This window comes from Myotis daubentonii, chromosome 2, assembly GCF_963259705.1.
Source record: "Myotis daubentonii chromosome 2, mMyoDau2.1, whole genome shotgun sequence".
Lineage (NCBI taxonomy): Eukaryota > Metazoa > Chordata > Mammalia > Chiroptera > Vespertilionidae > Myotis > Myotis daubentonii.
The window spans coordinates 3,743,489-3,770,867 of NC_081841.1; the positions used below are offsets into that span (position 1 = coordinate 3,743,489).

A 27,379-nucleotide genomic window follows, 5' to 3' on the forward strand; every position below is an offset into this window, starting at 1 on the left:
GTGCCCCCTCTGACCTCTTCCTACCCTATGCTCTCCCACTTTGTCCGATCCTGGCCTCAAGCAGCATAGATTGTGCCTCCTCTTTACTTTTGCTAGAGGGAAGTAAGTATACAGTAGTCTTCTGGGCACATCCATTTGAAAATGAGGAGATATAGGATCTCTTCTTCCTCGCCTAAAATTATATTATTATTATTTTATTTTCCCCCCTCTACTTTCAATTCTTTGTAAAACTCTCGGAGCTAAGGAGTTTTTGTGTTTGGTGTTTACATTTGTGTATTTGAGGGCCCCGGTTCTTGGGAGTCAGTTGTGCGTGCTCCGGGAAGTCGGGTTCGGTCCCCTGCCTGTCTGCAGCAGTAAGCCTGCATTTTCCACTAACAAGCTGCTTTGCTTTGGTGTGTGGAGTCAGAGAGAAGTAGGGACAATGTAAGGTAATCTCATGCAAGTAAGTCCTTGTCACGTTAACTCCTGTGCCGCCTGGCTCCGTAGAGACAGAGCAAGTCTTTTTCTCCTCAGAAGAAGAATTCTGAGACTATCACATATGGTATAAGTTAATGTATACACTCCAGCTTGATTTGGGGGGGTAATAGGACTTTTGTTCTCAGACCTCGTGTCTCTCTGATTGTCCTTAGAAGACCAATATTTCTATTTGGTCACTTTCTGAAAAGAAAGCTCTTTTGTGATGGTCCCAGAAGGCCCTGGGCTGCAGTCTGAGAAGCTGGTGCTGTAGGACGAATGCAGCAGTGCAGGGACTGGCCTTATCTCAGCTGCAAGGAGTCGGCAGCCAACAGGAAATGATGAAATGGGCTGGGATTCCGCTGGGAGCCGAGGTCAGACATACCAGCAGGGTTGCAAGGAGGCAGGTACCGAAGCTGAGCTGCAGAGTTAGGCAGTGGAAGCCAGCATTTGACAGAAACGTGAGTGTGCTATTTAAGGTGGACATTTCCTTTAAGGTAGACCTTTTTGAAAGTAAATTTTCTTTCATTATTTTTTTTTCCTGAGTGATTGTTTTCACAGAAATCTTACCTTTTTAGCTCACCTAGTTTTACAGCTTCTAAAGAAATGTTTAGGACGTTAAATATTAACTACGCAGTGTGGAATGTTTCCTGCAGAATGCTTTGAGAAAACGTCAGTGTTTGATTTTCTCAGTGTATAGATTTTGGCCTAAACAAATGAAGGATTGTGCTTTATAATTTTTACTCTGGTTTTCGAACATATGTGCATGCTTCATTTCAATATAGGGGGGATAAATTGGAAACTATGGCATGTTTTTTAGGCTAGCTTCCATGTTTCTAGCTGGTTTTTCTTACTGGGTAGCTAAATGAGTTACTTGAGGTAACTGTTACCCCTCTACTGTCAGCATTATGGTCATTACATGCTGCCATTTTCTCTCTTAACAGCCTCATCTAATCTACAGCATGTAAGTGGAACTTGTGAGAGAAAACGGATAAATTACTTTTCCCGGTGTCTGTAATTGCTGTTTTATGCCAGTCTACTCCTGACTGGACTCCCAGCCAGAATTAGCGTGCGCTGCTGCAGTCCCCTCCGCCTTCCTCCTCAGCCAGCGCTTTCTCAGCGGGGCCCTGTGCCCTCGTCCCATCCGACAGCTGTCACTAGACACTTTGCTTTTATTTTTATTAGATAGCAACATGTAAAAGTTTTATTGCTTCAATAACTGAGCAGCTTTACATACATATCTGTTTCTTATCTTGGAAGTCTTATTCTAGAATTGAAAAATGATGGCTCCCTCCCCCTCCCCTGTATTTATGCAGCACTGTCATTGCAGTGGGGGGGTGGGGGGTGGGCGTTCTCTAATCCTGATAACGTGAGTGACCGCTGCTGAGTGAATGTGTTATTGGATCACCTAGTGCTGTGAACACTGGAGAGGCAGCCTCCTCTCTGTTCTCCAGAAAGTGCCATGCGGTACAGTCTGTGCCCCACAGAGAAGCATATTTTCTTGTGAGGTCATTCCCTGGCGTGATTTGTAAATGTCTAGTACTGTTAGAGCTGCATACTTCCCGTTTTCTAGAACTCCCCCAAATGTATAATATTTCTCTCAGACCTTAATCATGTCCATCAGTTTTGCTCTTGCTCTTGTAATTCTGAACATTTCCTTCAATTCTTTCTTACTTAATTCGATATCTTACTGAATTCTAGATGAACTTTAACTTCTGCATTTATGAAAATAATAAAGAAGTAGTAGAACTTCGAACCAAAGCATGTCTTGCAGGTCCGAGATTTAAGCCAGTAGTAAATATTAGCCTCCCCCCTTTCTTTTTATACATCGGTAGTGTTTTGTTTTCCCAGCCACATACTTCTATTATTTATTTGGTGGCATAATTAAAAAGGTGGGGACATGGTATTTAAAGTTGTGATGGCTCTTGGAGTCGATATATTCAGTCCTTTATTTATTTTTAAACAAAAGAATTAAGACCAAGAGTCAAAATACCTTGTTGACTTGTCCAAGGTCACACAGCTTGGTAGCTGAGATAGTCTAGAACCCAAGTCTCCTGACGCCTGAGTCATTGGCCTTTCCTTTATCTTCATTATCCACATTATCTCAAGATTAATAGTACTAGGTTAAAAATGGCTCTTTCCTTCTGATGAGTCCATTTTTATTTGTTTCATTTTCAAATACTCAGTGTTTATTTAATAACTAGAAGCCCGATGCACGAAATTTGTACAAGAGTAGGCCTTCGTTCCCTGGCTGCCGGCACTGGTTTCCCTCTGGCACCTGGGACACGGGCTTCCCTCGCAGCCCGGCTTCATCCAGAAGGTCATCTGGTCTAATGAGTATATTATGCTTTTATTATTATAGATTTTCTTAAGTGGCATAGGCGTACTTGAATTACCTCAAGCCACAAAGAGCATTGAAATTTCTTCCTCTGAGAGAGATTATGAAATAGAATTTTTCTTCTCCCCTAGTAAAGTAGGTCTTAACTGTTATTGTTATAAATGAACCTCGCTATATGATTAACTGCTAGATGAGAAATCCAAACTTAATAAAAATCACAACTAATAAAAGAAACAGACAAAGGAATTCGATTTTTCTTTGAAATAGATTTCTCAGGATGTGAAAGGAAAAGCCTGAACTCTGGGAGCATTTCAGCCCCGGTTAGGAAATACTGACCACTCTAAGTCTTGCTAACCTTACTAAGTCTACACCGACCCAGGTTTTCAGACTATAAAACAATACATTATGATACAAATAAAGGAGGAAATGATTTAAATTTATAAAAAACGGAATTTACCCACCACTTTCCAGAATCAGTTAAAAATAGTCTCTCCTAAAAATCAAATTTGAATCTTTCTGAAAGTCAAGTATGGGAATTAGATGCAAATAGAGGCGTACTGAGAACAGTGGGTGACTGTTCTTAGACCTCAGTGTGGCTCCTTCTGTCCAGTCACCTTAAAATGCCTTGGGGGGAGGTTCATGGAAAAGCACTTATTCGTATTTTCTGAAGTGTATAGAGTATACATGCCTTGAAGAATTTCTGAAACAAATGTACTGTAGGAAAACAGGCATTTTCTTAAATATTTTAATTATACTTAAAGTTGTGGTTAATAACTTTATACCTATTCGAATGTATAAAACCTGAGACTGAAGGAGGAAACATGAGCACTGTTTTTATGTAATAGGTTGGAGCTGTGTCTTCCCTCCTGGTGTTCTGGTCGTCTGTGCTGTCATTATCCTCGGAGAAGCCACTTGCATTTGGTGAACCAGAGGACCCATCCGGCTAAGGAAGGTGAGGAGCCCGCTTCAGGGATGGAGAAAGTTCACTGCTCCCATAATCCAGTAACCTTTGTTCCCCAATCATTCTTATATACAGGGTGTCCCAAAAAATATACACACTTTAAATGATTATAAAGTCAGTGGTTATTAACATACAGTTCTTTTTCAAAGCTTAAAAGAAGCTACAGAAGTGAATAATTTTTTTTGTCAATGCCTGTTTTCAAACTTATGACTGTTTTGGTCCAGCCATTGCTGATAACATGAAACAACGGAATCGCAAACATCAAGAATCATTTCGTTCGGTATTTGTGTGCCCTCAGTTTGTTGATTGTTGCTGGCTTTGTACCTTAAACTTTATCTTTTATGTATCCCCATTAAAAAAAAAAAAGTCTAGTGGCACTTTAGGATAAATTTTATTTGTTCAAAGCTTTAGTCTGGCTTCACCCATTATTTCAAATCAGTTAAACCTGAAAAGGAGTGAAAATTAAATGAATTAACAGCTGTTAAAGTGTGTATACCTTTTTTTTTGGGGGGGGGACACCCTATATTTTCAGTACATGTTAAGTATAGAATATTTTAACTGACTTCCTTTACTCAATATATAATTGGCCTTCTTAACATATATGCATAAATATGTATGTATAAATATGTCATTAATATATAATTGTCCCAGTCAGTAAGTAGTATTTGATATTCCTCCTTGCCCCTCGCTTCTGCCCACATTAGTGTGTATTCTGGTATGCCTGTGAAATTTACAGATCTGAGGGGGCATGTGGTGCTGACGTGGCTGCAGGACAGGTTGCTATTGGACCAGAGTTTGTGCTGGTGGTGTCATCGGGGTCTTCCTCACATCCACTCTGCGCAGGCCTTCTCTCCAGGCCTGTAGGGTGCCCTTAGAACCTCCTCTAGGTTGAAGAAACGCCTCCCAGTATCCCAGGTAGATCCAGGCCCTAGAGCGGGGTAAAGAGGTCTGAGTGAATGAGTGAGTGAGTTGCAGTGGTCTCTTCGGTAGAGATTGCTTTTGAAGGCACTACAGTCATGTGTCCCCAGGCTGGTCTAAATGCATTTGCATCTCACAGTTCTGCCTTGATACCAAATGACAGAGTAGCTGTCTATTTAACGTTTCCTTCAGCCCTGGGAATCTGGCCTAAATTTTTTTCTCATTAGACTCTGTTATTCGTGAATTATAAGACATGAATCTTGATGTGGTCTCACAAAGCGTATTGTTCTATTTCTGGATGACTTAAAGAATCTAACAGGATGTATTCTGAATTTGAAATGTTTGCCAATGGCCATCACAATAGTATAGGATTTAAAATTTCTTTTTGTTAACGTGAAGACTAAATTTCATATTCAGTCTTGCTTCCCATCGGGATTTGTTCTGCAGCAGAGTCCTTGAGGGAGATCAGGGGAGAAGGATTTTGCTGAAAAATGCTTACTTGACAGGCTAAATGTTGCACTTCCCAGTTTGGAATTCTGTCTTTGATTCTCAAGTTTCTGACACATATTGCTACTGCTAGTTTAGCAAAATAAAGGAAGCACAGGGCAATTTAGGAACAATGAATTGCTCTCGTTATGGTTCTTTTCCATAAATAAAAGACACATAAAGAAAAAAATAGCACAGGGCACAGTGAACTAATGACGAAATACCTATTGACTTTGTTAATTTACCGCTGAAAATGTTATGTGTGAGACCATGAGGCCATGCAGGCAAGCAGCAGGATCACTTTGGGAGGAGAAATCTTTGTGTATTTAATGTTGAACTGTAAGGCATTTCATTTATTCTTTGGTGCATCCAGTAAACTGCTGACGTTGAAGAGTTTGATTTGGGATGGTAGAAGTTGTCATCTTGATGAAAAATCATTGTGTGAGGTTTCTATGAGCTGTCATCATCCCACCACCTGACTGCTCTCACCGATGGACATGCAGGGACACGCAGGCACCTGAGCGAGCTCCGGGCTCATTTCCATTAGGTCACAGCCTGGAGGAGCAGTCCGCCTGGATGCCGGCTGGCTGGATCCATTGTTCCTTTCTGCATGGGTGCATTCATTCTTTTCATTTAATTTCTAAACTAAGTGAGTACCATTTGGCGTAGGTGTATAATGAGCTACCTCAAGCACAAAGGGCTTTGGAGAGAGATTTTTCTTAAAAATAAAGAGTTCTAGGGTATGCCGTGGAGGCACCAGCATGGTGCAGCTGGTCGCTCCTGGAGCCAGACTCAGCCTCCTGGAGCAGTGAGGACTGCTGCAGCTTTGGGTGTCACCTGTGTGCCAGGCGCATGCCACTGCACAGGAGACGTTGTTTGAATTCTCCATAACTGTTGGGAGGGGGAATGCCAGGGCTGTTGCTGAAAATTATCTAAACAAGAGAAAATCCCCAGGATGGATCTGGTTCTCTTGTTCTACTGGGCTTTGGTGCTGATGGGTGGTGTTATGATCTACATCTGCTCGAAAACCCATTACCTGAAAGGCCCGCTCAGGGAAGACACAGATGCTTCCCTATATAATTCCAGAATGTCTTCGGAGAGCCATGCTAAGATTGCTTCATTTCCCTTTCATACACAAAACCACACCTTCATTATCCTGCACCTCATCTTGCAAGGAACGGTTTATACCGAATACACGGGAAATATTTGGCTACTGTCAAGAGCTGGACTTCTCTTTGTATTACCTTCTTCTACCCTATCTGCCACTGATTGTAAACCTGGTTTCGTTCACCCTAAGTTGTATAACCGACCCTGGCATCATAGCACAAGCAAACAAATGATTGTTTCTTCACGGTTATGAATTCCATGAAGTGATGTTCCCAAAGAACACGAGGTGCTCTGCTGGTGATCTGAGGAGACCAGCGCAATCCAGGCCCTGCAGTGTGTGGCCCAGTGTGTGCACCGTCCTTCCCATCACTGTGCATCGGGGCCTGGAATGCCAGGTACTTCCTCATCTACCTCTTGACGGTGAATGCCTCAGCTGCCACCACGGTCGTTGTGTGCACTGTGTTTCTAGTCTAGTTGTTGGTGGTGTCAGACTTGTACCTGGAGACTTAAGGTTGGTGATGTTGGATACTTCCAAGTTACCGACACCATCTTTGTCAGTACCTTTCCTGACCTTCCCAAGGATAGTCCTCATTCTGGGTTTTGTTGTTGTACCGAGCTTCCTCCTGGGTGGTTTCCTGTGCTTTGCGCTCTACCTGGCCGTCACCAACCAGACCGTGAATGAGTGGTACAGAGGTGACCGTGCCTGGTGCCAGCATTGCTCCCATGTGGCCCGGCCCACATCAGCAGAGCCCCAGGTCTACCAGAATGCCGGGGTCCAACCCCAGCAGGTCCAGGGGTTCCCAAAGGTGTGGACGGAGTTGGCGAAGAAGGAAGGACACGGAGACAGTGTTCAGTTGATCAGCAGCCCAGCCAGGATCTCTAGCCCGGATCTCCAGAGAGGTTCTGCTTCGGATCTCCAGCCAGGTTCTGTCTGAGATCTCTAGCCAGGTTCAGTCACCAGGTTCTAGTCAGGTTCTCCTGCCAATCTCTGTAGTCAGGTTCAGTCCAGGATCCCTTGCCATGTTCTCCCGCTAGGCTCTGTCTCTAGGCTCCGAGGCCAGTCCCTCTCCAGGATCCTCCGGCATGCTCTCTCCAGCGAAGTTCTTCTGTCTCTAGGCTCCGTGTAGGTTCTGTCTTCTTGATTCTGTTCTAAGTTCTGAGTGTTTCTGTCTTGTTACAACTGTATTTATACCAGTTGATTCAATCCTATCAATGTCTATTACAAAGGTTAGGGCGTTTCTTATCTCCATTCCAGGGAGAAAAGATTATGTAGTTTAAGCATGATTGTTCGTAGTTAAAGGGATTAATTACCCGCCTGGCACTTAGTTGAGGGGTTTTATTCCCTCCCTAACTTCAGGGGAAAATCCCTACCTGGGGATTCAACCTTTCTCGGAGAGGTGGCTTTGGTTAAAACACAGCGCCAAGAAGGTGAGCAAACATATTAAGAACTGTATGCCATATATGCCAGGTCCCTTGAAACAGCAAGCATGGACCGGCTCCCGGCAGGCTAATACCTCTAGTACAATATAAATAGGAATGGTATTGCATAGATGCAGCCTTTTCTTGTTCTGGTGCCTTCTGGTTGCTATAGTTTTTCTGGTGAGTTAAAAAAATTCTTTTAGATTCTTTTTATTTATTTTTTATTACAGTTGACATACAATATTATATTAGATTCAGGTGTACAACACCGTGGTTAGATGTTTATGTAACTTAAGAAGTGTTTTTTGCCTTCTTTTGTTTTGAATCCTGTTGTTACCCCTCACCCCCTTCATTGCATTTGTTTTTTCTTAAGTTAGAAATTAAATTCTGTCTAGTCCTTTAGTAGCTATCCTAGATATTTTAACGCATTTAACAAAATTTAAAGTAATGTCTTTACTTTTCCCTTGACTAATGAAAGGATTTAAATCCTTTTAACTCCACACTTCCTTCCAACTTGTCCAGTATTTCTTTCCTGAATTGTTTAATTCTGAAAATTAGATGTTGTGTTTCATGCAGTCAATGCTGTTTAGATTTATCCATATATTTACCAGTATATTCACTTACCATCTTTCTTGTGCTTCAAGCTTTTCACCTCAGATTATTTCATTTTGCCTAAAGTATATTCTTTAAAATTTCCTTTTCTGTGAAGATTTTTTGGTGTGGTATATATGTTATCTGTCTTAAAATGCCGAATTCTTTGTTCTTAAAAACTAGTTTTGCTGGGTATGGAATTCTTAGTTGGCAGTCATTGTTACTCAGCATGTAATATATATGATTCCATTGTCTTCTGACTTTGACTTTTGCTCTTAGTTCAGGTGCCATTCTTTGTGACCTTTCTGCTGACTGCTTTTATGATCTGTTCCATAACTTTGAGGTTTTATAGTTTTGCTTTAATTGTGGTATGGATCTCTCTCTCTTAAAATCTTGCTTGAGTTCATTGGGCTTCCTTGATTTGTGGTTTAGTCTGAAAAATTATCTTTAGATATTGCTTCTTCCCCATTCTTGATGTTCATCATCTTCTTCTGGAACTTCATTAGATGTTAGATTTCACTTTTTCTCCACGTCTATTAATTTTTCTTTTCTCCCTTTGTTATTTCAGAAAGAAACCTGATTTATCTACTTTTATTCTGTGGTCACTTCTTTAAATTTGTGTTTTTAGTGTCTCTATCTCTCTTTATTTTATGCTAACTCAGTGATGTAAATATATTTTGTTCAGCTTTTTAAATTTTGCAACAGGAGACTCATTAAGATACCTGCTTTTTCTTGCTGCTGAAAACAGAAGTCTGTTCTGTCACACTGTGTGTTTGCTCCAGAGCCTAGCACATTCCTTGACTCATTCATTCCAGACATGTTTATTATATGCCTGTTATACATCAATGCTAAGGATACAAGTTGAACAAGGACTTGGTTTTTCAGGAGCTTGCATTCTGGTGAGTGGAAAGAGACAGTATGTGAGTTGGCCTGTGGGGTAAGTGTTAGGGCAGAGTGTCAGAGGATTGGGGATGGATTAGGGGAGGCTTTCCTCAGAAGAAGGTGATGTGTAAGCAGATGTCTGGTGATGTAAGGCAGGCAGCACAGCCTGCAGATGTTGGAGGAAGGGTGTTCCTGGCACAGGGGTAGCCAGTGCACAGTTGGGGCTAAGCCTGGTGCACTCGGTGACCCACAGGAAGGTCATGGTGGCTGGAGGAGTCAGGAGCCAGGATTGGAAGGAGCTGAGACCGAAGTTGGAAGCTGGGGCCAGATAGCATGGGGTCTTGTAGGTCAGAGAGGGAAGGGTAGGAAAGTATAATAGAGAGCTCTTGGCAAGTTTTGAGTTTGGTGGCTTGAACCAGGTGGCTGAACAGAGGTAGTGTGAGGTGGCCACATTCTGGCCCTGTTTCAAGGTGGAGCTGATGGCATGTCGGGTGTGAGGGAAGGAGAGGAGTCAGGGATGACGCCCGGGCAGAGTCCTGGGCAGCTGCATAGATGATGGAGCTGTTTACTGGAGGAGAACGATTAGGGTAGAAGCCCATGAGTGGGCGGTTGGGGGAGCAGAAAGTAAGTGTTGGGCGGTGCGTCTGAGACGTCTCTCAAATGCCCAGGAGAGGGTCCTGAGCCAGTGGCTGGGTTTTGTGGGAGTTGGAGCTCCAGGGAGAGGTCTGTACTGGAGAAGTAAAGTTAGGGGAGAAGGGGGTCGCCTAGGAAGTGCGTGTGCATATTATCTCGGAGCCCTGGGCCCTACCAGTTCTCGCACAGCCATGAAGGTGTTGCCTGGGGACTTTGTAGGACAGACTGAAAGGCATGTGGGCACTGGGATTGAGTGGATGTAAGTGATACCCAAGCCAGTTATCTGTAACTTGAAGATAAGGAACTTGAATTCCTTTACCGGAAAAGCTTGAATTTCATGCTTTGGAAATTGTGGAAGGTGCCTAGTGGTGCCTTATTTTCCTTTTAGATTTTCAAAAGTAACTCAACTAGGCCTGGCTGGCGTGGCTCAGTGGTTGAACATGGAGTCACAGTTCAATTACCAGTCAGGGCACATGCCTAGGTTTCGGGCTCGATATCCATTGTGGGGTGTGCAGGAGGCAGCCGATCGATGATTCTCCCTCATCATTGATGTTTCTTTCTCCCTCTCCCTTCCTCTCTGAAACCAATAAAAATTATCTTTTAAAAAAACTTCACTAGTATATTCTTAGGGTAGAAAAATTAAGAAATACAGGTACGCAAAAAGAAAAACCCAAAACTCAACATATTCCACCATCCAGAGAAGGGGAAAAGTTAACATTTGTTCAAGTATTTGCTCAGATGTCCCCTCCTCAGGAAAATCTTCCTGACCACTGTGTGCCCCAACCCTCACCCCACCTGCCGCTACATTCCTTACTGGTCTGTCTTCAGGTCTTCTGGGCCTGACCGTCAGCAGGGCCTTTCCCACTCTCCTTCACCCCTGGACCCCTTCTGCCTGGCACATCACACGCCTTCATTACATTTTGTTGAGTATAAGAATTCACACACTTTGGCTATGCCTTCCAGACTTCTTTTCTGGGCAGACACCACTCTTAAACATGCATTTTTAATTAAGCTAAAGTGTTTGGTGTTTTAGCTACTACAGAGTATCTGTGCACTCAGTCTGTCTTTCCAGCTGGGGCACCTCAAACTCACACTCACTGGGCTGCAGGCAGCAGGCTTCTCCTTCCTCCTCCCTCCCTTGCTCCCTCCCTCGCTCCCTCCCTCCCTCCCTCCCAGCCTAGTCAGATGTGACCTTGACTTATCTTTCCTGCTGCTATACTGTGTGCTCATGGACTGCAGAGCCCTGTCTTATGATGGATTTATTTCACTCCCTTCCCCCAGCTCTTAGCAAGGTTTCTGGAACTCAGAAAGTAATGTTTTTAGAATATTGGGGAAAAATAATGCATAAAATAATAAGCATTGTTTTGACTTAGCATTTTACCCAGTTTTTCAGAATAAATTATATATTTTATTGGAAATGTTTAAAAATTTGGGACATAGGCTATTTCTTAATTAAGACAGCCAAATTGACAACTGTTTTATTAAGGAAAGGCTGTGTGTGTGTGTGTGTGTGTGTGTGTGTGTGTGTGTGTGTCTATGTGTGTGTGAGAGAGAGCAAGAAAAAAGGGTGTATGAGGAAAGAAGGAGAGAGAGAGAGGGTGTGGGAGGCATGGGGGGGTGTCTGTGCATGTACTTGTATGTGATATGTATGTTTATGTCTGTGTTTGGTATTATAAGTGAAGTTAAGATAGTAACCAAGCCATTTTCAGGGTTTCTTAGATAATATTTATGCTAGTTGGGCATATATATATATATATATATAAAACCCTAATATGCAAATAGACCTAATGGCAGAACAACTGAACAACTGGTTGCTATGACGTGCACTGACCACCAAGGGGTGCATGCGGAACATGGCGGGCATCAGCCATAATGGGATGGTGGAGCAGGTGAGCGGGGACACCAGACCAAGGCGGGGTGCCGGTCGCTGTCATTGGGGCGAGCCTTTGGTGGTTACTGAAAATTCTTTGCTCCCATGCACCACGGTCCTGTCTGGTGTTTGCGCCTGCTGCTGGCGCCAGCCCCATTTGCACCCCCTGCTGGCGCCAGAGCCACCACTCGCACCCACTACTGGCACCTGGCGCTGGCCCTGATTGCTTGTTGCTGTCAGTGGGTGCAAGCTGCGGTTGCAGGCCGTGATCGCCCCTCAGGGCTTCTCCACCTCCCCCTGCTCCTGAGGGGCAATCGAAGCTGGCAGCCGCCTCTCGCACCTGCTGCCGGTGACGGCTTTGCTCACACCCACAGCCAGCGCCGGAGCTGCCGCTCGTACCTGCTTCCGGCGCCTGGTGCTGGTCCCGATTGCTTTGCGCTGTCAGTGGGTGCACGCGGCAGCTGCTGGTCCTGATCGCCCCTGAGGGCTTCTCACCTCCCCCTGCTCCTGAAGGACGATCAGGGCAGCAGCTGCCACTCATAGCACTCTTGAATTCCTTTACCGTCAGCGGGTGTGAGTGGGGCCAATGCTGTCAGCGCGTGGGAGCAGTGGCGGGGGAGCGGGGCTGCCAGCAGACAGGGAACTGGGGGCCCCAGCAGGAGGGGTCGGGCGGGGCCATGGAGGATGGGCCGAGACCCATCCCTGTGCCCACCACAGTCTTGCGGCCCACAGTTCCTTTTCAAGGTGCATGAATTCGTGCACTGGGCTCCTAGTTGTATCATAAATAGAAATAGCATAAATTTTTCTTCTTTATAACCTGGTAACTGGAAATGTATATTAGGCAGGTAGCATCATGAAAAAAATATAGGAAGCTTAATATTGCAGGCGTTTGTTTTGTATTCCTGGAGTTTTCAGTGCACAACTGAGAAATGAGCATGTAAGTCTTGTTTGCTGAAGTGACATGAGCCCTATGGGATGAGTCATGGCCAGAGAGACTGAGAGGAGTGTAATGGGGCCAAGCAGGTATAGATGGACATTTGCCGAGTGCCTCGTGTGTTTAGGCATTTACATATAATGTGCCATTTAGATTACTTATAACTTCCCTGAGCAGTAAGTCAGCCATGGTTATCCCCATTTTATCAATGGGAAGAATGAGGCTTACAAGTTAAAACTGGTAGCTGTCACAGCTAGTTCAAACCATGGGCTCTCTCTGTTCTCCTTGTTTAAGGGAAACTTTTGCTATATTATGCTTGGTTTTAGCTCATCAGTTTTAGATCGTTGCTTGATAAGTAGATGCCCTGTTTATTTTTTCAAATTATTGGATAGGCCTTCATGTTATATGAACTTTTTAAAAATAAAATCACTGTCAGGTTAGAACTAGTCGTCAGTTTGTCACACCAGGTCCAAACTGGCCCTATGCCCTTCTCTAAAACAGAAGACGTTGGCTCCAGCTTGTACATTTGAATGAAATGGAATAGTTTCTTGAGGAAGTAGCACCATAGTTGAGTGCATAGACACCTACTTAAAAACCAAATCCTTTTGTGGTTTGTGTGACTTTTTTTAACTTCAAAGGCACATATTCATAGCACTGCTTGAGAAGTATTTGAGCCGTTCACTTCCTGACAGAGCTCTGATGGGCGTGAGTTCTCGTCAGTGGTTTCCTAGACTTGTGGTGGGTGGCAGGGCGGCACGTGCTGGTAGGTAGACAGAGCAGAGGTCTCTCTTCTTGCAGTGTAATGAGTGACTCAGGCTGGCACTCAGCGATGTGCCCATGGGCACCCTGCCCTTTGTAAATTCTCTCTCCCCTTTGCTTAGAAGCCAGAGCCACTTCCTAGGACCTGCCTCAAGGCCCTGTGTGACCCTGCACTGAACTGGTGTGTACTCCCTTCTCTTTGTCATGCAGGGTCCTCTACCTGAGGTGCCTGTCCCTCCAGCTCATGAGTTCCCATGGAAATGTCAGTCCGTGCACCCTTTCTGGACCCCCCTGTCTGTTCCTATAGCATTTTGTGCAGAATTCTCTTTGAATACTTGCATTCTCTGTGTTAGAGGAGGTTGTGTCCGTATCTGTCAACCCCATGGGAAGGAGAATGCTCAGTGTTTGTGCCTGGCCTGTTTGACAGAGTCTGGCCCGTAGTCACCATCATCAGCCTGGCACTGTGACCGGTTGTTGAAGGCCCCACACTGGCACTGTGCCAGGTCTCAGACAGATGCCATTGGATCCTCAGAACCTCGAAGGCAGATTGGATTCCATTTTACAGATAAGCAGTATCAATCACAGACCTCTTAAGTAGTTTGCGTGAGGTGACTGGGCCATTCAGCAGGCACACCAGCATGTCTTGTTAAAGAATCGCAAATGCACATTTCAGAGACCTAGATTTACCCAGGAGCGCTGTGTTCTTTGGTATTACTCTCTTGCTGCCTCTAGCTTTCAGGTGGGGGACGCCGGCCTGCAGTCCTTTCTCAAGGATTCAGCAGGGAGGTGCGCTCAGAAAGACTCTGAGGGAGGGAAGAACCTCGGAAGTGCCTCGCTCTGCAGGAAAAGAGGCAGCGGGAACTGCCCACAGAGGCCCTTTGTGTGACAGGAAGTCCTGCGCTGGAAGGACTGCCTCAAAGTGGAGGGGTTGAAAGAGCTGAAGTGGTTGACCCGAGGCCACTCTGACTCATGCAGTTGTTAATATGCCCTTTGTGAATCCTGGGAACCTGCTTCAGCAGACCTCGGAGGTGGCCTCCTGACCGCCAGCTCTCAGGGGTCAGCATTTCTCCTGTCGTCTGCCCTTGTGAATGCTCCCATTTTCTTGCCTGAACAAAGGACAGCCTCCCGATCCATTCTATAGTTTCCCTTCTCCTTTTGCCGGAGAACCTTTCTGTCTCATCTGGGCCTATGTGACTTTTCTTTTTTCAGGCTTAAAGTGTGTGTCTTAAGTTGGAAAACTTGCAGCTCAAGGAAGAAGTATCCCACTGGGCAAGAGCTTCTGACCGAGAGAAGGAATCCTCGGGAAGGGTTTGATGTAGCTTAATAGCTGGCGGTGGTGGAGCTGCACCAAGAGCTCAGGGAGTGAAGATGAAATGAAGGTGCCCGAATCGACAGCCCAGTTCCCCGCAGCTTCATCAGACATGCTGTCGTATGGTGCGGGTGGCCATCTATGTCACTCGTTAGGCACTGTGGGTAGGATGCAGGACACCCTGAAGGGAACGGGGGAGGTAGTGGTGGTGATAAGCTAGCACGTCCTCATGTGCTCTCCAACCCTGACCACCAACTCCATGAGAGAGAGAGAGAGAAAGAGAGAGAGAGAGAGGGAGAGAGAGAGGGGGGGGGGAGGGAGAGAGAGAGAATGTGTGTAATGCTGCTTGTGTGAAGGGATTCTAAAATTATGTTGGAATAACGCTGCTCTGTCCTTGGCAGGCATCTTTACTTTACGTGTTGGGACTCCTCCTGGGTTGACTTGGTGGCAAATCAATGTACACTTGTTCTTTAGAGCCATAAAGTGAGTCTTTGTTGAATGTGACTGCCTGGGCCATCAGCGTAGAAGGCTTGCGTATGTGGGGCAGAAGAAGCCACAGCTGTTGAATGTGTTTAACTGTGGCTCATACATGCTCTTTAGATTTTGGTGACTGGAGGTCATATCCTTTTCCATATTTAGAGTGGTGGAGATCAGAACTGCAAAGACCCTTTTCATCTAGCCCACCCTCACATTGTGGAGAAGGGGAAGTGAGTATCAGGAGGGTGCGGGCGGGAATAGATGTGAGAAGGACTCCAGCCCCCTCCCCATTCATGTGATGAAACTTGGATGAGTTACTCAAAGGTGGCTTAGCCCTGGCTGGTTTGGCTCAGTGGACAGGGCATCGGCCTGCGGACTGAAGGTTTGATTCTGGTCAAGGGCACATGCCTGGGTTTGGGGCTCGGTCCCCAGTGAGGGATGTGTGGGAGGCAGCCGATTGGTGATTCTCTCATCGTTGATGTTTCTGTCTCTCCCTTCCTCTCTGAAATCAATAAAAATATATTTTTTAAAAAAGGTGGCTTAGTGTCTGGTGAAAGACAACTTAGTATGACTGTTCTTTAAATTTCTGGTTAATTTTCCCCATTAATGCAACTACTAGTCCAAAGGAAGACACATGGTGTTTATAGTTATGGAAGGAGGTTCTATGATTACAAATATTAGTCAATGGAGAAAGTGTCCAGGTGTCTGAATGATGAGTCTTCTTTGTGTGTCCACCACTCTTCTGGCATTTTGGCACGACCTTGTGGGGGCCTGATCCCACTTCTGTCTCTGCCTAACACTGGCAGGTGGCCTGCCAGCCTCTCCTTGAACTTCAGAGGCAACACTGCTGAGGACTCCTTCCTAGTGTTGGAGAGCTGGGAGTTTAGTGAGTTTTTATTTGTGTAAAGTCATGCATGACCCATTCTCTTGAACATGAATCCAGCTTTGTTATGTGAAGAAAGTATGATTTCCCTTTCCCCAGTGCAAAGATGTATGCATCTTAAAATGGACCACTGAAGCCACTTCACAGAAATGAGGCTAAGGAGACTCCCTGCGTCACCACGGTCTTCTCCATCCCTTGTATACCTCCCTCCCCCACTCACACACACAGTTGGTCATTTGTTGGTTCAGACATTCAGTCACTTAGCAAATATTTGAGCGTCTACCTCACTGGGCTACAAAAATGAAAATACCGAGAGAAGGAAGTCCTTGCCTTTAAAGTTTGTGAAATGAATGTCTGTGTGCTGCTATACTCTGCTTTTCTTTGCTTACACCCAGTTTCGCATATAAAACGGCTTACCTGCTTGTCCTTTATAATGGCCGTGTGGCATCCATTCTGTCAACTCACCATGTTTTCTCAGTTCACGAGCATTTGACTTGTCTCCAGTCTTTGTTGTTATAAATATTACTGAGATGAACATTTTGTTCAGGCTATTTTTCTTTGAGTTTATTTGCTTGCGGCATATTCCCCAAAGTGGAACTGCTGGGTTAGAGGTCGGGAACTATTATCAGCCTTGTTCTGTATTTCCAGATTTTTCCATGAAGGCTATTAGCAGTGTTAGAATACATTCCTATTTTCCTATAGCCCCACTAAAACTGGCATTGTCATTTTAATTTTTCTTATTTTTATAAGTTACTGCCTTTGTTTGTGTTGTTTTTGATCCTTACCTGAGGCTGTTCTTCCATTGATTTTTAGGGAGAGTGGGAGAGAGAGGGAAAGACAGAGAGAAACATCGATGTGAGAGAAACACATCGATTGATTGCCTCCTGCATGAGCCCCGACCAGGGCCAGGGCTAGGGAAGAGCCTGCAACCAGGTATGTGCCCTTGACAGGAATCAAACCCGGGACCCTTTGGTCCGTAGGCTGACACTCTATCCACTGAGCCAAATTGGCTAGGGCAAGTTATTTCCATTTTTAAAGGGAGTTAAGCTATTTTCCTCACACGGTAATTTGCTCTGTTAGACTTGGCTAGGTTACGTTGCAGTAATAAGCGAGCCCCAAATCTCACAGGCTTAAGCTAACAAAAATATCTTTCTTACTGTGCCTATCACTGGGGGATAGTTCCACACAGCCGCTCTAGGGCCAGGCTGGTTGAAGTGCCCTCTGTCCTGTAGCTGCAGTGGGATGCTTCTCGGTGGATGACAGGCAGAAAGGAGAGGGCCAGGACTGTGCGAGGCTCTTCACTGGTTACCGGCCTGGCTTAGCGGGTGGAACTTCAGGGAGCCTTCCTGTCGGTGCCCAGCTGTCTTTCCTCCAGTATGCTCACCTGCGGCAGCTCCTTTGGCCCCTCAGTCTTCATATCAGCCCTGAACATAGTTTAGGTAATAAGATTTTGTCAGTTGTGTTGAATCCATTTTTCTTTATTTGCTTTCCACATGACATTTTATTATGCAGAGGTTTAAATAATTACATAAATTTTGGGGACATCCATCTTTTTCTCTGGTATTTCTTTTCTCTCCTCTCCTCTCCTCTCCTCCCCTCTCCTCTCCTCCCCTCCCCTCCCCTCCCCTCCCCTCCCCTCCCCTCCCCTCCCCTCCCCTCCCCTCCCCTCCCCTCCCCTCCCCTCCCCTCCCCTCCTCTCCTCCCCCAGTGATCTCTGAACTTTTTATTGGTCTCCTGCCCCCCAAGGGGTGCTCCACTTCTGCCTCCTTAACACCTCAGAACTTTGGTGTCACTGACCTCAGACACCACTTTGCCAGACATCCTGTGGTGGTGTTCTCTAGGATGGAGTGTATGGAGTTGCTGTTGTCCAGGGCATCACCAAAACCGAAGTTCTCCCCTGCTTCCAGCCGGCAGCCGTAGGTGGTGATCTCAGCCTCCAGCTTGACCTTGATGTTCAGCAGGGCCTTGTACTCCTGTGCCTGGTGCTGCCTCTCTCCAGGTAGAGCAGGATCCCGCCTGCTGTTCCATCTGCCTGGCATAGCATATCTCCACTGCCCGCAGGCTGTTCTCCAAGCTGGTCTTCAGAGGTCTCATCAAGTTCAGGTCTATCTCCAAGAACTGAACCATTTGTCTTAGCTCCAGGGGTGTCATCTCAGCAGCGCCTATCTTAGCGGTCTGCGAGGTGGCCACTGTGGTGCTCTCCTCAATCTGGTGGGACCAGTGCTTGTCTAGCTCCTCTCGGTTCTTCTGAGCCAGCTCGTCATACTAGGCCTGCTGTCTCCCAGGATCTTGCTGAGGTCCTGAGGTTCGGGAGCATCCAACTCCACAGTCAACCCAGAGTTGGCAATCTGGTTTTGTAGACCATTTGCTTCCTCCTCGTGGTTCTTCATGAAGAGCAGCTCCTCCTTGAGAGCTTTGATCTCTGTCTCCAGCTGCAGCTAAGTGACACTTTCAGAGCCAGTGATGTCACTCACCAGTTGGTGCATGGCAGACTCTATCTCATACTTGACCCTGAAGTCATCAGCAGCAAGACGTGCATTGTCCATCTGCAGAATGATGCTGGCATTGTCCACAGAACTTGCAAAGATCTGAGCCCTCTGGTCTTCCATGGTCTTGAAATAATGCCCCCAGTCTCTGACCTGGGGTCCCTTCTCCACATGTTCCTGGATTATGCTCTCCAGTCTCCCGAGTATCAGCCTTCAGGCTCCTCACCCTCTCCAAGTAGGAGGCCAGGTGGTCACTCAGGCATTGCTTAGTCTGCTTCTTACTCCGGATGCCCCCATATGCTGCCAGACCCCCAACCATCCTCACAGTCAGGCCCCCGGACCCCAGCCACCTGGATGCTGGTGGAGTGGGATACGGTGATCCAGGAGCCTGAGCCCCCAGCTGGCTGTGCTACTGGCAGGTTGGGCTCAGTGGCTGGGAGACTGCACGGAGCCCAGGGTTCAGTAGTTTGTGAAGAAAGAAGCCAGAGCGGGTGCTGAAGCTCATGTTGTTCAGGGAGAAAGCGAGAGGCCAAGATTCAGGTTCCAGCAATCTCTTTTGTTTCTTTAGTATCACAATTTATCTTTTTCTCGGAGCCAGAGAATAAGCTATTTTCTTTGAGTTGCTTAAAATAGATTTTTATTTGGCTCCATCTGACGCTTCAAACTAATCCAAATATATAATGTAATGTCAAGGGGTTTTAATCTAAGTTAACTTGGGTTTCTGGTGATACGTTTGTTCTGTAACATGAAAAACCTGAGCACATCCCTTCAGTGCAACTCCCTGCACGATGAAAACACTCCTCAAGGTAGGAATGCCCTCGACCTGATAGAGGGCGTGATGAAAACTCACAGAGCAGGGTGTCTGCTCTCACCACTGCTACTCACCGCTAGCCAGGGCGGTGAGGCAAGAACGGTAAATGAAAGGCATACAGATCAGAAAGCAAAACGTAAAACTATCTCAGTTCACAGATGATGTGATCTTACATGTAACAATCCTAAGGAATCTAATAAAAAACTATTAGAACAAATATATACGAGTTCAACAAGTTTCAGAATTCAAGATCAATATGTAAACGATACGGTATTTCTGTAGACTAACAATGGATAATCCAAAAATAAAATTTAGAAAACAATTCCGTATAATAGCATGAAAAATAATAAAATATTTAGGAATAAATTTGAAATACAAGACTTGTACACTGAAAACTACAAAACATTGTTGAAAGAAATTAAAGGTAAACTCAAGTAAATGGAAAGATATTCCACATCCATGCATTGGAAGACTTACCATTGTTAAGTTGGCAGTATTCCCTAAATTGATATACAGATTCAGTGTAACCCCTATCAAAAGCCCAGCGACTTCTTTTGTAGAAATCAACAAGCTGATCCTAAAATTCATACGGAAATGCAAAGTATCCAGAATAGTCAAAACAGTTTGGAAAAAGCAGAACTCACACTTCCCAATTTCAAAACGTGTACAAGTGTTCAAGGCTGGTATTGGCATGAGGGTAGAACCAAGAGAACAGAATGAATCCCTAACATTTATGGTCAATTGATTTTAGACAAGAGTGTTTTGAACAGTTAGTGCTGGGACCACCTGGTATCTACATGTAACAGAATGAATATGGACCTTTGCCCCACACCACATAAAAACTGAGCTCTCAATGAATCAGAGACTAAGTGTAAGAGCTAAATCTATAAAATTCTTAGAGGAAAACAGGCGTAACTGTTCAGCACCTTGGATTAGGCAATGGTTTCTTAGCTATGACACCAAAACAAACAACAAAAGGAAAAAAGAAACTCAGCCGAGTGGCTCCGCTGGTTGAGGCTATGTCCTGTGTGCTGAAAGATTGCCAGTTGATTCCCGGTCAGGGCACATACTGGGGTTTCAAGTTTGATCCTGATCGGGGCATGAACGGAAGGCAACTGATCGATGTTTCTCACATCAGTGTTTCTCTTCCCTTCAGCATGTCTCACGTGAGGGTTAACATAAATAAGTAAATTAATTAATTAATTAATTAATTAATTGAATGAATGGATAAGTTGGACTGTATAAAAATTAATACTTTTCTACTTCAAAGGATAATATCAAGCCTAGCCGGTTTGGCTCAGTGGATGGAGCATTGGCCTGCAGACTCAAGGGTCCCGGGTTTGATTCTGGTCAAGGGCATGTACCTTGGTTGCGGGCACATACCCAGTAGGGAGTGTGCAGGAGGCAGCTGATCGATGTTTCTCTCTCATCGATGTTTCTATCTCTCTATCCCTCTCCCTTCCTCTCTGTAAAAAATCAATAAAATATATTTTTTTAAAAAGGATAATATCAAGAAAGTAGAAAGACAGCTACAGAATGGGAAGTTGGAGGAGGCGTAGGCAGTGGAGGGCTGCCAGCTTGAAGGGAAGGAACTGAGAATTGGGAAGTCCAGGGACTGGCAGGTGCCCATCTCCAGGTCATGCTAGTCTCCCTGTCCCCAGTGCAGGGGCGCCACTTCCTAACTCGCTGACCTCGGTGACTGGTTCTTTTCTCCTCCCCCCCACATCTGTGAAAGGGGGAGTGGATATTAAAGAGGAGTGTGGAAGGCTCCTGCGCATGGCAGGCCTCTGGGTATAGCTGTGACAGCCAGCAGTAGCCGATGTTATTCAGTCGGCAAACCAGTGCTCTTCTCTGTGCAGCTGCCTGTGCGCAGCTCTGAGGTTCCGAGATGAAGAGGATATGAGCTTGCGCTTGAGCAGCGCGCAGTCTAATAAGTTACTTTGCAACACGTGTCTTTCCTCTCATTGCATAGAATATACAAATCTATTTTTGGAATAAAATGCTGTCCTAATTACTGAGTAAAGAAGGAAATTGAGTTTTTATGCCAGTACTATTTCTTTCCGTTTTGTTTCAATTTTCATTCCTTAATGGCTGACTGTGTAATAATAATAGGTGACATTTGTTAGACTGGTCACAGCACCGTCCTGCTTGCGTGTCACCATCGTCGCCTTCCCTGCAGCAGGCTGCACCAATGAATTGGGCCAGGAAAGAGTCCAGCTTGAGAAATCTGGTCATTGTGTCTGGTGCTAGGGAGAACATTCCTGCATTCAGCAGCTTATGGAAGGCCGAATATGTGCAGATCCCTAAAATGCCGGTTCTGAGAAGTCGGCACTTGATCTGTTCACTGTGGTCTCCCACACCTGCACTGTAGCAGGTGTTCAGGTACATGAATTAGTGAATAAGTGAATGACTAGAGGGACTGACCGCAAGATGTAGTGATGCTGTTTGTACAGTGATTTAGGGGAATGTCTCAGTAGGTGAGGAGGCTAAGGCAGGTGGGGAAGTGGCTTGTGCAGGTCAAGGCCAGAGGCAGTACTAGAATCCAAGTCTCCTGGCTCCACCGTCCCACCCCAACCTTGAAAACAAATGTGGCCGTATTTCTCGTAAAAATATTCTTCTGTGGAGCATGTTCCATTCCCATGGTGGGGCTGCCCCCTCTTAAGGGTTTTGGGGACAGGGAATAACTAGAGTTTTCAGGCGACTTGTTTGCTGGCTTGTCTAGGCCTACTCTCAAGTTTTCTTTCAAATCTGGGAACCTTCCTATACATTTCCTTGCGTTGTTGTTTGCATTCTCACATTAACATCAGTTTGGAAAGTGTGTCATTTTTGTCCTTTTTAAAGTAACTTTTTCTATTTTTAAACCATTGGAGCATCAAGTCAATATTTAGCTCAGGGAATTCTTCAGCCAAGTCCCCACGTTCCCAGGGTGCTTGCCAACCAGAGGTCTAAAAAAGTATTGCTGTAAAAATCAGCCCGAGACATGGACCTGTCGGCTGACACGTTTCTGTTATGTAAGAAATATGAGTTTGGGGACATGTGTAAACACTGTTTGCTCCGGCTCCTGGATGAAACCTGTGGGTAAGTAGCTGACCAGCTGGACTGAGACCTGGTGACAGTGGGTCTTGTCCTTCCTCTGCTGCTGAGACAATTACTGCCCAGAACATGGGAAGCCACCTGAAGGTGCCTGGGGGCCGGCCATGACTTGTTTTCTGTGAGCTATTCAGATGTAAAAGACACTAGGGCAAACCTAGTCATTTCAGGGTTACTACATGACTCCAGAGCTGGCTTTTTTTTTTTTTTTTAATGCTAATTTCTCCCATGGAAAGTGTCACTTTCTCTAACCTTCAGTATCCAGCCGAGACAGCTCCCCCTCTCCCTCCTGCTCTCCCCTTTGCCTTGTGGTTCTGTCTCATTCCTTGAGCACCTGCTTTGGGTTACCTGTAGATTAAAGGGCAGAGACCTTCCCCATGGAGTTCAGGTGGAGTGGGAGAAGGCCCTCTGTGAGCCTGCATGGATGGCCCGGGGCGGGAGTGCTGAGTCGCCAGGCTGTCCTAAAGGACACTGAGGAATTAATGGCCAGGGGGCAAGTTCGTGCACCCTCTGCTCCTGTGGTCCTTGAGCCAGTGCGTACCCAGTGAGCCTTTCTAGAGGGGACTTCCCTCGGTGCTTCTGAAGGCTGCTGTGCAGTACGGCAGCTCGTGGTGAAGTTTATTTCCCCACGTTGGGAGGGAAAGCTCCCTTTCCGGCCTCCTGCATGTTCCAAAGGTGGAGGTTTCCTGGAGCTTTTTCTGCATCTGCGGTTTTCGTTTCTTCCTCGGGCCAATTTTCAGAATAAAGTGAACTGACCCGCCTTTCTCTAGGTCTTCAGAACCATTTCCTCTTCATTCTCAGGCCAAAGGGATTCACTGCTGAGCATTCACTGTTCATACACAATTATGAAGTATGAACTAATCAGTTACTTTCCAATTGGAAATGAAACCCCTGGTGCAGATGGAGAGGGAGTGATTCTTAAAGGACCCGCCCCAGACTTACCTGGAGTGAGTGCTAGCTTGTTTCAAACACATTTTCTGTTCTGCTCTTTGTAAATGGCATTAGCTCTTGGGGTTGTCAGCTCACACCCAGCATTTAGCAGAATGGGTCTGTCTGACTCTGTGCAAGTGTGGAAAGGGGTGGAAAGGAGTGAGCTGGGAAGTCTGCCAGCAGGAGGAGGCGGACCTCTCACCTGATCGCCTCACTCTGAAGCTACGGAGTGGAAGACTGAGCCTCTGGAGATGGGGGTCCTGGACCACTTGATGAGGGAGGAGGACTTTCGGGCTCCATATTTGCGCAGCTGGTCCCCAGGCAGCATGGTGCCCTAGGATGTTGGACATTTCTGCTTCTGGGAGCCACATGGGCTCAGTGGAAAGGGCTCATGCTCTCCATCCCTGCTCCTCACCCACAGTGGGCTGTGGGCAAGTCTGGGTCTGGGAGAGCTGAGTTCAGGGGGGAAATACAGGGCTTCAGATAGGCGAGGGGGTGCAGCCTCAGAGTGGGGTGGCGGGGGTGGAGAGTAACAGCATTGGATGTGTTGGTTTACGTGCCTTGGACAGAACTCTTCTTCGAGGACAGGCACCGTACATCCACATTTAGGACACAGGTGGGCTCTGAGCACGTGCTTGTTAAATGGTGGAGCCAGGAAACCGAGTCAGAGTCGGGGATGGACAACGTGGTGGGATAGAGGTTGAGAGAATGAGTCATTGTGTGTTATCCTCAGTGTTTTCCAAAGCGCACACATCTTCATTTCTACTCCTGTCTGCCTGGCCTCACGTCATCTCTCCTGGGAAGCACTGCAGTCTGTCAGCCCTGCTCTCCTTTTGTGGGGCACCTTTCCCTGGAGGTCCTCCTGGCTCACTCCTTCCCTCTCCTTCAGCTGCCACCTATCACCTTCTGTGTGGCCTTCTGCAGCCCCTCTGTTTACACGTGCAGTCTCCTGTCTGCCTCCACCCTCATCCCTTTTCCTTGCTTTATTTCTCTGCAGGGCAGCTACTGTGTGATTTCGTTTCTTTGCCAGTCACCTGCACTGGAGCACAGACTCCAGGAGGCAGGGTTTTTGTCTGTTCTATGCCGTTAGATTCTCCAGCACGAGAACATCATGTGACCCAGTGGTCCCCAGTACATAGGTGTTGAAGGAATGGAAAACAAGCAGTAGACTGGGTGGATGTTCATGGCCCTCCTAATGGACAGAGGCCAGATTAATTAAAAAGAAAACTCTCTTTTGATTGTTGTCTTGATTTATTTATGAAACCATGTTTTTGTTTTGACACAAAACATACAATGCACATGTTCACTGAAAACTTTGAACTGGGGATTGGCACAGCCAGCCCTGTCCATCCTTTGTCCACATGCCCAGTCTCTCCTTAGCATGTTCGAGTCTAAGTAGAGCTTAAGGATCACTTCCTTTTATGAACAAGCTCACCTAGGCCAGGGAGTCTCGTGCTCAGCCCCAGGTCTTTCTGCTCCATCTTATTAGATGCATACCAGAGCCGGGAGGGGAACCAGCATTTCATGTTCCCTACACGCGACAGGCTTCCTGCATTGGCTAAGCTAGTCCTTAAGCAGTCTTCAGGGTGGGCGTCATCTTCCTGTTTTGAGTGGGAAACCAGAGGCACAGAGCAGTAACGGGGTTTGCTTGGGGCACATGGCTTGTAACACCCAAGTGCTGAGTCAGTCCCACTGGGTTCCGTTCCTTGCAGTGCTCTCGGGAACACCGTGCAGCCCCTCACAGATCCATGGGAATCTCCTCCTCCACATGGTGGGGGTGTCTGCAGCAGGCTTCCAGATCTTGTGTTCTTAAACTATTTTTTATTGATTTCAAAAAGGAAGGAAGAGGGAGAGAGAGAAACATCGATGATGAGAGAGGATCATTGCCTCCTGCATGCCCCACACTGGGGGTGGAGCCCACAACCCAGGCATGTGCCCAGACGGCAATGGAACTGTGACCTCCTGGTTCATAGATCAGTGCTCAGCCACTGAGCCACGCTGGCCTGGCTCTGTGTTTTTGGAAGATGCGGCTGGTCAGGCTCCGCATGTTCGAGTTGTCCTGCCGTGAGTCCCTTCTTGGGTTGACATTTGTCGGCATGGGCAACGCTTTCCCCTGCTCAACATCACTGTGTACTTGAGTGATTCTCCTGGGGTTTGGGTAACAAACCAAATGGAAATCTCAGTGATTTGTGGGATTTGAATAATTTACGTTGCATAAGATTAAAAAGTTAGGCCTCACAGAGTACATTTTAAGGGGTCGTTTAAGTACCATCACTTTGTTGAAACTGTTCAACTGCCAGCAAAGCCTTTTCACAAACAAGTTTTCCTGATGCCTTGACTCCAGACAGACTTGTAGGTGAGGATGTAGTACGTCCAAAACAAGTCTCTGGCATGAGGAAGATTGGCCGTTTGCACAGGGGAATAATTACTTCATGGGAAGAGGAGAGAAGAGATACAGTGAGTAGGGCAGGGGAAGGGGAACAGGGAGGAGGCACGTCCTAATCTAATGAGGATGCCCCGGGACTTGGAGGTTTCCTGAGAAATTCATTCCCTGGCTCCATTTCTTCCTTCAGCAGCTGTCACTGCACAGCTGCAGGTACTGTGATAGGCACCAGGGTTTCCCAGGAGCTAACAGCTTCATTGGGGAAATATGGCACCATAGAGGAACGAACTATAAGGAGACAGTGGTGGGCAGAGGGTCACTAGCATGGTGGGGGGTAGGGGAGGCTCCTCAGAGGAGGTGGCACTTAAACTGGGCCTTGAAGGCTGGGCCTTGCAAGATGGGCCTTGCAGGATGGGTAGGAGTTGACAAGGAAGGGCAGTCTCTGGTAGTAGCACGCAGCATGTGTGGCTGTTCAGAGCCTGGCAGGAGGCTGAGGCTGGCCAGGCAGGTAGGGTAGGCCAGAGTGGAGCCCCATGGCTGAAACCTGTGGATTAAGGGTCTTCTGTAAGTATAGTTAGAGGACATACAGTGGAGACAAGGTTCCAGGGAGGGCGGTGGGGCGTACTCAGGTGAACGAAGGGAGAAGATGGTCACGTTCCCACAAAATGCCTTAAAAGGTTGTATGTTAATGATAGAAATGATTCTTTCCCACACTGAGAACACAGTCAGTGCAGGGCACTCTGGGGCCCAGTTATACTTTCTGAATTCAGTTTGGCTTTTATGAAAAGTCTCAAAACAATTCTTGTTGCATGAGTGTATGTTTCCATACTTCCATCAAACTCTAAAACGTACAAGGACTTACTCATGTCAGGGTGATGGTAAAATTAGAGAAAATTTTCGAAGCTTCTTTTCCTTCTTCTTACTTTCTTTGTCTCACGTTTCTCCGATAGGAAGAAAGCCTGGAAGACTGTCAAAGAACTTGCTGTTCTCATAAGTATTTGAGGAGAACAGTGTGAGTCATTGTAGCTTTTTGCTGGTATTTTAGTATCCGGTTTATTTTTAAGCAGTTCTGTGCAACTGGAGTTTCTTCCATAGTTTCTGTTACCATGGCTCCATAATATTTCCTTAAATCTGCTTATTCATACTTTCACACACTCCAGCATCAAATTTACAATTCCTTAGAGTCAGAGTATCTTATTCATGATATCCAAGAATGCTTTTCCAGCTGCAATAGCTTTTTCTCCAAAACGCGTTTTCTCCACAAGTTAGTTGCTTTTCCCACTATTGATGCTGGGACGAGAGCGCGTTGGTTCCGTGAAGGACGTGAGTGGGTGGCTTCCCTCCGAGGCCTGAGAGGGGACCAGTGTCATCTGTGTGGAGCCGCTTCCCCTTTAGATGCCACAGCTGAAGCCACAGGGTGGCCGGCTGCCACATGGTGCTTGGGGAGTGTTGGCATTAGGTGTTTTGGTCCAGACATCCACAGACCCTGGGCTCTTGGTTGTCTCAAGTGTGCCCATGTTTTTGTTCTCTCACTCTTATTTATTTATTCATTTATTTTTGGACTTGACTGAGACTTCCACTTTGGGATGGTCTCTTGTTTCAAGAATCTGCAGTGAAAAGCAAAGCAATCCCAATCCTGGCGGGCACGGGCGAAGCTGC

The 27,379-nt window shown here is 46.2% G+C and overlaps 1 protein-coding gene and 2 pseudogenes across 6 annotated transcripts in view; 2 read left to right on the forward strand and 1 right to left on the reverse strand.

Moving 5' to 3' along the window:
• The window catches only part of PACSIN2 (protein kinase C and casein kinase substrate in neurons 2), a 115,513-nt gene that overhangs the window by 47,885 nt on the left and 40,249 nt on the right, over positions 1 to 27,379 (forward strand). For 4 of the 6 annotated variants that reach the window (XM_059680793.1, XM_059680791.1, XM_059680796.1 and 1 more), the window contains exon 2: positions 3,637 to 3,743. The exons of 1 other annotated variant lie outside the window; for it this stretch is intronic. The gene's annotated coding sequence lies outside the window, so the exon portion shown is untranslated. Of the gene's footprint in view, positions 1 to 3,618; positions 3,744 to 27,379 lie in introns of those variants that run through there. One more of the 6 variants, XM_059680794.1, reaches the window with a different exon arrangement.
• On the forward strand, positions 5,812 to 12,142 carry LOC132225937 (palmitoyltransferase ZDHHC4-like; annotated as a pseudogene).
• LOC132225938 (keratin, type I cytoskeletal 18-like) lies at positions 17,788 to 19,011 on the reverse strand (annotated as a pseudogene).